Genomic DNA, 11,495 nt, shown 5'->3' with positions numbered 1-11,495 from the left:
GGCATTCTAGGTGGCAAACTTAATTAAGGTGGAGAAAGATTTAGTTATTGAAGTGGGACCATCCTGAGAACAGTGCAGAGTAGGTAGCTGGACACACAAGTGATGTTGTGCATGGGGATGGATGAATCAAAACAGGAGCGTATCTAGGGATAGATGGCTAAATAGACCGGCGTGAAGGTGGGGTGGATGGATGGATAGATGCTGATAGAGGGCGATTCATTTGAAGAAGAAAAAAAACAATGAAGGAAATTCCCCGACTAAAATCTTCGTTACACGGGGGTTAAGATTTCGACCAATGAAAAAGAGAACAATATCGTTTAGATAGATGAGAATCAAGTACTTACATTTTTTTTTCTGAAAGAGAGGAAGTTCTCAGGCCAAAAACAAAACAAAAAAAGCATTGAACTGGAGAGCGAGAGACAGATACAGATGTGTGTGGGCAGGGATGGATGGAGAAAGGGGTGTACTGGGGGATGGAAGTAGAGGTGTCTGTGGGGGATAGATTGAGGGAGGGAGAGGAATGGATATGGGGGTGGATGGCTGGAAAGATGAGCAGATACGGGAATGGATGGTTGGATGGATGGAAAGGTGAGGCTGGAGATGGATGGAGGGGTGAGGATGGATTAAATGAATAGGCACAGGATTTAAACAAACAAAAGGAAGTATTTTTTCACCCAATGCACAGTCAACCTGTGGAACTCCTCACTAGAGGATGTTGTGAAGGCCAAGACTATAACGGGGGTTCAAAAAAGAACTAGATATAAGTTCCTGGAGGATTGGTCCATCAATGGCTATTAGCCGGGATGGTGTCCCTGGCCTCTGTTTGCCAGAAGCTGGGTGTGGGCGACAGGGGATGGATCACTTGATGATTCCCTGTTCTATTCCTTCCCTCTGGGGCCCCTGGCATTGGCCACTGTCAGAAGACAGGACACTGGGCCAGATGGACCTTTCATCTGACCCAGTAGGGCCGTTCTCATGTTCTATGGATGCAGGGATGGGTGGATGGATGGATAGAAGGGTGTGTGTGTTTGGGGATGGATGGATGGATGGATGGATAGAAGGGTGTGTGTGTTTGGGGATGGATGGATGGATGGATAGAAGGGTGTGTGTGTTTGGGGATGGATGAATGGATGGATAGAAGGGTGTGTGTGTTTGGAGATGGATGGATGGATGGATAGAAGGGTGTGTGTGTTTGGGGATGGATGGATGGATAGAAGGGTGTGTGTGTTTGGGGATGGATGGATGGATGGATAGAAGGGTGGGTGTGTTTGGGGATGGATGGATGGATGGATGGATGGATGGATGGATGGATAGAAGGGTGGGTGTGTTTGGGGATGGATGGATGGATGGATGGATGGATGGATGGATGGATAGAAGGGTGGGTGTGTTTAGGGATGGATGGATGGATAGAAGGGTGTGCGTGTTTGGGGATGGATGGATGGATAGAAGGGTGTGTTTGGGGATGGATGGATGGATGGATAGAAGGGTGGGTGTGTTTGGGGATGGATGGATGGATGGATAGAAGGGTGGGTGTGTTTGGGGATGGATGGATGGATGGATGGATAGAAGGGTGGGTGTGTTTGGGGATGGATGGATGGATGGATAGAAGGGGGTGTGTGTTTGGGGATGGATGGATGGATGGATAGAAGGGTGGGTGTGTTTGGGGATGGATGGATGGATGGATAGAAGGGTGGGTGTGTTTGGGGATGGATGGATGGATGGATAGAAGGGTGGGTGTGTTTGGAGATGGATGGATGGATAGAAGGGTGTGTGTGTTTGGGGATGGATGGATGGATAGAAGGGTGTGTTTGGGGATGGATGGATGGATAGAAGGGTGTGTGTGTTTGGGGATGGATGGATGGATAGAAGGGTGTGTTTGGGGATGGATGGATGGATGGATGGATAGAAGGGTGGGTGTGTTTGGGGATGGATGGATGGATGGATGGATGGATGGATAGAAGGGTGGGTGTGTTTGGGGATGGATGGATGGATGGATGGATAGAAGGGTGTGTGTGTTTGGGGATGGATGGATGGATGGATAGAAGGGTGTGTTTGGGGATGGATGGATGGATAGAAGGGTGTGTGTGTTTGGGGATGGATGGATGGATAGAAGGGTGTGTTTGGGGATGGATGGATGGATGGATGGATAGAAGGGTGGGTGTGTTTGGGGATGGATGGATGGATGGATGGATAGAAGGGTGGGTGTGTTTAGGGATGGATGGATGGATGGATGGATGGATAGAAGGGTGTGTGTGTTTGGGGATGGATGGATGGATAGAAGGGTGGGTGTGTTTGGGGATGGATGGATGGATGGATGGATAGAAGGGTGTGTGTGTTTGGGGATGGATGGATGGATAGAAGGGTGGGTGTGTTTGGGGATGGATGGATGGATAGATAGAAGGGTGGGTGTGTTTGGAGATGGATGGATGGATAGAAGGGTGTGTTTGGGGATGGATGGATGGATGGATAGAAGGGTGTGTGTGTTTGGAGATGGATGGATGGATAGAAGGGTGGGTGTGTTTGGGGATGGATGGATGGATGGACAGAAGGGTGTGTGTGTTTGGGGATGGATGGATGGATAGAAGGGTGTGTTTGGGGATGGATGGATGGATGGATGGATAGAAGGGTGTGTGTGTTTGGGGATGGATGGATGGATAGAAGGGTGTGTGTGTTTGGGGATGGATGGATGGATAGAAGGGTGGGTGTGTTTGGGGATGGATGGATGGATAGAAGGGTGGGTGTGTTTGGGGATGGATGGATGGATAGAAGGGTGTGTTTGGGGATGGATAGAGGGGTGTGTGGGGGGATTGTAGCGAAGCGAAGACTCACTGGTGCGGCGCCTCCTGCTGGTCATCTTGGCAAATAGCTCTTGTCCAGCCCGGAGCGCCCTCTGCTGGCTGGTGTCTTGCCTGCTGCTAGCCCCATGTCCCTCCTGGACTCCGGTGCCCTTTACCTCCAGGTTCTGCCCCGCAGCACCCCCACACTCTGGGTCTCCCCTCCCAGGGGAACCCCCAACCCTCTAAACCCACCTTGCCTCAGTGGTTACTGCCAGTCGTCATCTAGCCCCCATTCTCTGGGGCAGACGCAGTCTGTGATGGCCACTCATCACTGGCAAGGGGGTTGGACCCGCTGCCTCTGCCTATCCCTGGGCTGCCCCTCTGCAGCCTCAGTACCTCTGCAGGCCTTCAACAAGGGCTCAGCCTGGGGAGCTGCCAGGCTGGAGCGTCCCAGTTCCTCTTGCCTTTCCCCAGCCCTGCTCTGCTCTGCGCTCCCTGGCAGCTAGGCCCTTCCCACTCCAGGGCTGGAGTGAGACTCCTTCAGCTCCTGGCCCCCAGCCCTCTTATTAGGGCCAGTTGGGCCCTAATTGAGCTGGCCACACCTGTGGCTGCTTCCCCAATCAGCCTAGCTTGGCTGCTTTTAACCCCTGTTCTCCAGGGGTGGGGCAGCCACCCCACTACAAGGATGGATGGGTTGATAGAGGCAGTGTGTGGGGATGGATAGAAGGAGGGGATGTGGGGATGAACGGATAGACAAAGAAGAGTAGGTAAGAGGATGGATAGCTGAGGATGGATGAATGGAGAATGGTGGACATGGAAGATGGATGGACTGCTAGAAAGGAGCGTATGGGGGGTAGACAGGTAGATGACACACCCTCTATAAATGTGTTGCTCCTGCCATGACGACATTGACTGTCCCACAACACAGACACCACGACAACAGTAGACAGCCGTACTCACCCCTTGATCACAGCTATCCATCTATCACTGGCCCGCATTTAACCCTGAGACACAGTCCACTGCAGTCCAGTGGCGCCAGAGGCCGCCTTGGGGCCAGAGACTCAGATGAAGACCTGGAACCTTGTTCTTTAAGGTCTAGGGCCCCAACGCGGGCAAGACAGGCTCATGTGTTTGAGCATTTCCCCTTGATCAGACGACTCACGTGCAGAAAATTAGACAGGTATGGAAGCTTTTGCAGGAACAGAGGCTCAGCTGGCCATCAGGACGGTGTACAACAGATCTCTCTCTTTCTCAGGGATTTCGAACCCAGACCAATCTAGCGATTTTGGACAGGAGGTTGGGTTTAGAGCTCAGCGACACTGGTTGAGTTGACCCAACTGATTCAACTGGACTCCCCCTGTTCATCTGGTGGCAGGACTTGGCTCCATGGGACTAGATTCATGAATTTTCCAGGCGAGAACAAACGGCTGGTAACCGACACACAGTATTCTTCACAGGAAGTATGATTTGGGGGTTTGACAACGACATGCCCTAACGTCAGGGAGAGCATAATAAATTGCATTTTCTTTGCATAGTCTTCAGTTGGAAGGCTTTCCTTTAACAAAGGTTTTTGCCTAGGAATTTCCTTATTTTTAAAAAAAATGAGATCAGATCCAAAGTCTACAACGGGTTTTTTTCCTCTCTCATCCAGACGATATCCCCTTTGCATGACACCATGGCCTGTCTCGATGCCAGTAGTGCCTATCTCGCCACATTCTGCAGTGCAGCGGAGTTAGGAAGCAAATAAACAAGCTGCTATTGTGAGATTGGAAATTTACCAGGCTCTGGTATCAACCCGATTTTGTTTCCCCTTTGGGAAACATCTGATTTGGGAAATTGCTCTACATTTGTTCATTAACAAGGCCTCTTTCAAAATCCTCTGTGAGATAAAAAGAAAAGGAGGACTTGTGGCACCTTAGAGACTAACCAATTTATTTGAGCATAAGCTTTCGTGAGCTACAGCTCACTTCATCAGATGCATACCGTGGAAACTGCAGAAGACATATACACAGAGACCATGAAACAATACCTCCTCCCACCCCCACTCTCCCGCTGGTAATAGCCCATCCAAAGTGACCACTCTCCTTACAATGTGTATGATAATCAAGGTGGGCCATTTCCAGCACAAATCCAGGTTTTCTCACCCCCCCCCTTTTTTTTTTCCAAAAACCACACACACAACTCACTCTCCTGCTGGTAATAGTTCATCCAAACTGACCACTCTCCTTACAATGTGTATGATAATCAAGGTGGGCCATTTCCAGCATAAATCCAAGTTTAACCAGAACGTCTGGGGGGGGGAGGGGAAGTAGGAAAAAACAAGGGGAAATAGGCTACCTTGCATAATGACTTAGCCACTCCCAGTCTCTATTTAAGCCTAAATTAATAGTATCCAATTTGCAAATGAATTCCAATTCAGCAGTTTCTCGCTGGAGTCTGGATTTGAAGTTTTTTTGTCAGCAGGAGAGTGGGGTGGGAGGAGGTGTTGTTTCATGGTGTCTGTGTATATAACGTCTTCTGCAGTTTCCACAGTATGCATCCGATGAAGTGAGCTGTAGCTCACGAAAGCTTATGCTCAAATAAATTGGTTAGTCTCTAAGGTGCCACAAGTCCTCCTTTTCTTTTTGCAAATACAGACTAACACGGCTGTTACTCTAAAACCTGTCATTATGCAAGGCACTTGCATTTAGCCGTATGGAGTGGAAATCTATCAACTGCATGAAAAAATTTGTACAGATACAGACAGACATCATCTTCCTTTCCAAATGCAAACAGATGGACATCGTACCAAAAGGACTGAAGGTAAAAAATCCATTACAATCTACATACCACACAGACTATGCTGACAGCTTGTGCCACACGCTCTCAAAGAAACGGAATCACCTGATCAACATCCTCTACAGCAAACAGGGAAAGATTAAGAATGAGCTCTCAGAACTGGATACTCTCATAAAAAACCAACCTTCCACACAAACTTCCTCGTGGCTGGTATTTACTAAAACTAGACAAGCCATTTACAACGCACACTTTGCTTCTCTACAAAAGAAAAAGGACACTAAACTTTCTAAACTACTACATGCCACAAGGGGCCACAGCAATGGTTCCCTCAACCCACCCAGCAATATTGTTAACCTATCCAACTATACTCTCAGCCCAGCAGAAGCAGCTGTCCTATCTCGGGGCCTCTCCTTCTGCCCCTCCACCCCCACGAACATGATACAGTTCTGTGGTGACCTAGAATCCTATTTTCGACGTCTCCGACTCAAGGAATATTTCCAAAATACCTCTGAACAACATACTAATCCACAGAGGTCTCCCTACCAACATTACAAAAAGAAGGATTCTAGGTGGACTCCTCCTGAAGGTCGAAACAGCAGACTGGACTTCTACATAGAGTGCTTCCGCCGACGTGCACGGGCTGAAATCGTGGAAAAGCAGCATCACTTGCCCCACAACCTCAGCCGTGCAGAACACAATGCCATCCACAGCCTCAGAAACAACTCTGACATCATAATCAAAAAGGCTGACAAAGGAGCTGCTGTTGTCATCATGAATAGGTCGGAATATGAACAAGAGGCTGCTCGGCAGCTCTCCAACACCACTTTCTACAAGCCATTACCCTCTGATCCCACGGAGAGTTACCAAAAGCAACTACAGCATTTGCTCAAGAAACTCCCTGAAAAAGCACAAGATCAAATCCGCACAGACACACCCCTGGAACCCCGACCTGGGATATTCCATCTACTACCCAAGATCCATAAACCTGGAAATCCTGGGCGCCCCATCATCTCAGGCATTGGCACCCTGACAGCAGGATTGTCTGGCTATGTAGACTCCCTCCTCAGGCCCTACGCTACCAGCACTCCCAGCTACCTTCGAGACACCACTGACTTCCTGAGGAAACTACAATCCATCAGTGATCTTCCTGAAAACACCATCCTGGCCACTATGGATGTAGAAGCCCTCTACACCAACATTCCACACAAAGATGGACTACAAGCCGTCAAGAACACTATCCCCGATAATGTCACGGCTAACCTGGTGGCTGAACTTTGTGACTTTGTCCTTACCCATAACTATTTCACATTTGGGGACAACGTATACCTTCAGATCAGCGGCACTGCTATGGGTACCCGCATGGCCCCGCAGTATGCCAACATTTTTATGGCTGATTTAGAACAGCGCTTCCTCAGCTCTCGTCCCCTAACGCCCCTACTCTACTTGCGCTATATTGATGACATCTTCATCATCTGGACCCATGGAAAAGAAGCCCTTGAGGAATTCCACCACGATTTCAACAATTTCCATCCCACCATCAACCTCAGCCTGGTCCAGTCCACACAAGAGATCCACTTCCTGGACACTACAGTGCTAATAAACGATGGTCACATAAACACCACCCTATACTGGAAACCTACTGACCGCTATTCCTACCTACATGCCTCCAGCTTTCACCCTGACCACGCCACGCGATCCATTGATTACAGCCAAGCTCTGCGATACAACCGCATTGGCTCCAACCCCTCAGACAGAGACAAACACCTACAAGATCTCTATCAAGCATTCTTACAACTACAATACCCACCTGCGGAAGTGAAGAAACAGATTGATAGAGCCAGAAGAGTTCCCAGAAGTCACCTACTACAGGACAGGCCTAACAAAAAATATAACAGAACGCCACTAGTCGTCACCTTCAGCCCCCAACTAAAACCCCTCCAACGCATTATTAAGGATCTACAACCTATCCTGAAGGACGACCCATCACTCTCACAAATCTTGGGAGACAGGCCAGTCCTTGCCTACAGACAGCCCCCCAACCTGAAGCAAATACTCACCAACAACCACATACCACGCAACAGAACCACTAACCCAGGAACTTATCCTTGCAACAAAGCCCGTTGCCAATTGTGCCCACATATCTATTCAGGGGACACCATCACAGGGCCTAATAACATCAGCCACACTATCAGAGGCTCGTTCACCTGCGCATCCACCAGTGTGATATATGCCATCATGGGCCAGCAATGCCCCTCTGCCATGTACATTGGTCAAACTGGACAGTCTCTACGTAAAAGAATAAATGGACACAAATCAGATGTCAAGAATTATAACATTCATAAACCAGTCGGAGAACACTTCAATCTCTCTGGTCACGCAATCACAGACACGAAGGTCGCTATCTTAAAACAAAAAAACTTCAAATCCAGACTCCAGCGAGAAACTGCTGAATTGGAATTCATTTGCAAATTGGATACTATTAATTTAGGCTTAAATAGAGACTGGGAGTGGCTAAGTCATTATGCAAGGTAGCCTATTTCCCCTTGTTTTTTCCTCCCCCCCCCCCCCCCCCCCGACGTTCTGGTTAAACTTGGATTTGTGCTGGAAATGGCCCACCTTGATTATCATGAACATTGTAGGGAGAGTGGTCACTTTGGATAAGCTATTACCAGCAGGAGAGTGAGTTTGTGTGTGTGTGGTTTTTGGAAAAAAAAAAATAAAGGGGGGGGGGGTGAGAAAACCTGGATTTGTGCTGGAAATGGCCCACCTTGATTATCATACACATTGTAAAGAGAGTGGTCACTTTGGATAAGCTATTACCAGCAGGAGAGTGAGTTTGTGTGGGGGGGGTGGAGGGTGAGAAAACCTGGATTTGTGCTGGAAATGGCCCAACTTGATTATCATACACATTGTAAGGAGCGTGATCACTTTAGATAAGCTATTACCACCAGGAGAGTGGGGTGGGAGGAGGTATTGTTTCATGGTCTCTGTGTATATAATGTCTTCTGCAGTTTCCATGGTATGCATCCGATGAAGTGAGCTCACGAAAGCTCATGCTCAAATAAATTGGTTAGTCTCTAAGGTGCCACAAGTCCTCCTTTTCTTTTTGCGAATACAGACTAACACGGCTGTTACTCTAAAATCTGTGAGATAGGTACTGTTTAAAAGCCGGGATCCCAGGGCTCACCTCTCCTAAGATGCAATGAATCTTCAAACAGAAGCATCTTAATTCATTTGGTTTGGTTACGATGGAGGAGCATGGGCTGGCCATGTGTAGAGAACAGGAGATTGGAGATTTACCGCTGCCAGCATTTCACTGGGTGGCCTGCGGCAAGGCACAGCTGCAAAACTGGCCACTGTATTTTGATTTCCCGTTGCCAAAATGATCAGTAATAGTATTCTACTACTACTAGCTCCTGCGGAGATCGGGGCCCCATTGTGCCAGGTGCTGCAGACACTGAGTGATTGACAGTCTCTGCGTGGAATGGCTTACCAAAACGGCAGATGAAATTCAGTGTTGATAACTGCAAAGTAATGCACCTTGGGAAAAAAATAATCCCAACTATACATACAAACCAATGGGGTCTAAATGAGCTGTTACCACTCAAGAAAGAGATCTTGGAGTCCTTGTGGATAGTTCTCTGGAAACATCCACTCAATGTGCAGCGGCCGTCGAAAAAGCGAACAGAAAGTTGGGAATCATGAGGAAAGGGAGAGATAATAAGACAGAAAATATCATATTGCCACTGTATAAATCCATGGTACGCCCACAGCTTGAATACTGCGTGCAGATGTGGTCGCCCCATCTCAGAAAAGATATACTGGAATTGGAAAAGTTGCAGAGAAGGGCAACAAAAATGATGAGGGGTATGGAACGGCTTCCGTATGGGGAGAGATTAATAAGACCAGGACTTTTCAGCTTGGAAAAGAGAGGACTAAGGGGGATGTGCTAGAGGTCTATAAAATCGTGAAAGGTGTGGAGAAAGTGAGCAGGGAAGTATTATTGATCCCTTTGCATAACACAAGAACTAGGGGGTCACCAAATGAAATTAATAGGCAGCAGGTGTAAAACAAACAGAAGGAAGTATTTCTTCACACAACACACAGTCAACCTGGGGAACTCCTTGCTAGGGGATGTTGTGAAGGCCAAAAGTATAACAGGGTTCTAAAAAGAATTAGACAAGTTCATGGAGGATAGGTCCATCAATGGCTATCAGCCAGGATAGTCACGTATGCAATCCCAACCTCTGGGTGTCCCTGAACCTCCAACTGCCAGACACTTTGGAGTGGACGACGGGATGGATCACGTGATAATCGCCCTGTTCTGTTCATTCCCTCTGAACCATCTGGCACCGGCCACTGTCGGAAACAGGACGATGGGCCATTGCTCTGACCTAGTGTGGCCGTTCACAGTGGTTGAGGTCACAGAGCAGGTGAGCCCAGGTGTTACGTCTTCCCAGCCCAGCACCTAAACCATACTGCATGATGTATTAATGTAACATAAGAGCGGCCACACCGGGTCAGACCAAAGGTTCATCGAGCCCAGTGTCTTGTCTTCTGACAGCGGCCAATGCCAGGTGCCCCAGAGGGAATGAACAGAACAGGGAATCATCAAGTGATCCATCCCCTGTCACCCATCCCCAGCTTCTGGCAAACAGGGGCTAGGGCCACCATCCCTGCCCATCCTGGCTAATAGCCATTGATGGACCTGTCCGCCATGAACTTATCTAGCTCCTTTTTGAACCCTGTTCTAGTGTTGACCTTCACAACGTCCCCTGGCAAGGAGTTCCACAGGTTGGCTTCTGCTAGATCTAGTGCGTCTCTTTTAGAAAGAGTGACCCAGTCCTGATTAACAGACTCCAAGCGATGGAGAACCCAGTTCTAATGGTCAATTCCCTTCCCGGTTAAAAATGTACACCTTATTTCCAGCCTGAATTTGTCAGCTTCCAGCTGCTGCTAGATTAAGAGATCTTCTCCTCACACAGGGGATGGATTCACTTCTTCACCTTCTCTTCCACCAGCTAAACAAACCAAGCATCGTACGTCTGCAATGCGAGGGAGAGGACTCAGGCAATCTTAACACTCGCTACCGACTGACTTGCAGCTGCTAAGGAAGGTTGTTATTGACGCATCTCGGAGAGGCTTCCTGCACTTTGAGAGAAACATATTTTCCCAGAGCCCAGCTCTTTTTTTAAAAGCAAAAATACTTTTACGAATCATGCACCTTGATTTATCTGAGAGGAAACTGCACAGAATCTGGGAGATGTAAATAAACCAGCACGACGTGATAAAACAGGGTCTAGATATTTAGCAAATGACAGAAGGAAAGTGGGGGTGGATACAGACCTTGCCTGGGAATTTACTTCGAGAGCCAGAGGTCAAATAGTTTAGCCATGAGGGATTCCCTGGCTTTAAGCATAACGCATTGGTTCTGCACACTCATACATCCGTGATCCTGACAGTGAATTTCGGGATGGGATACAGGATCCATTGAAGTCATTGGAGTTACAACGCCGGCCTAAATTTTGATCTTCCGTGGCTTTGGTCGATTAGGAAATTCTTGTCACTTTTCTTCATGGTATAAGAAGCAGGGATGTGTTGTGGATGAGATATTAGATTGCAAGTCAGGATGCCTGGGTCCTATTTCCACCTGTGCTCTGTGGCTCGGCTTCCCCCTCTATTTAGACTGTCAGTTTTTTAGGACAGGGGCTCTTTCTATGTATGGATACAGTGTCTGAAATAACAGGGGGCACTCTGCCTGGGTCTGCAAAGAGCCTGAACCAATTGCAATGAGAGGTAGAAAAGCCCCGAGTGTAACTGACACAGTGACAGCCAGAGACAAATGCTCTGAGAGGAGGGCGCGGCCCTTAGCGTAACTGACACAACGCTGCCTGAGTCTGCAGAGAGCCTGAAACACTGTCATTCTCCTTGGTATGTCGG

This window comes from Caretta caretta, chromosome 28 (genome assembly GCF_965140235.1).
Source record: "Caretta caretta isolate rCarCar2 chromosome 28, rCarCar1.hap1, whole genome shotgun sequence".
NCBI lineage: Eukaryota > Metazoa > Chordata > Testudines > Cheloniidae > Caretta > Caretta caretta.
Note: the sequence above shows the minus strand (reverse complement) of the source record.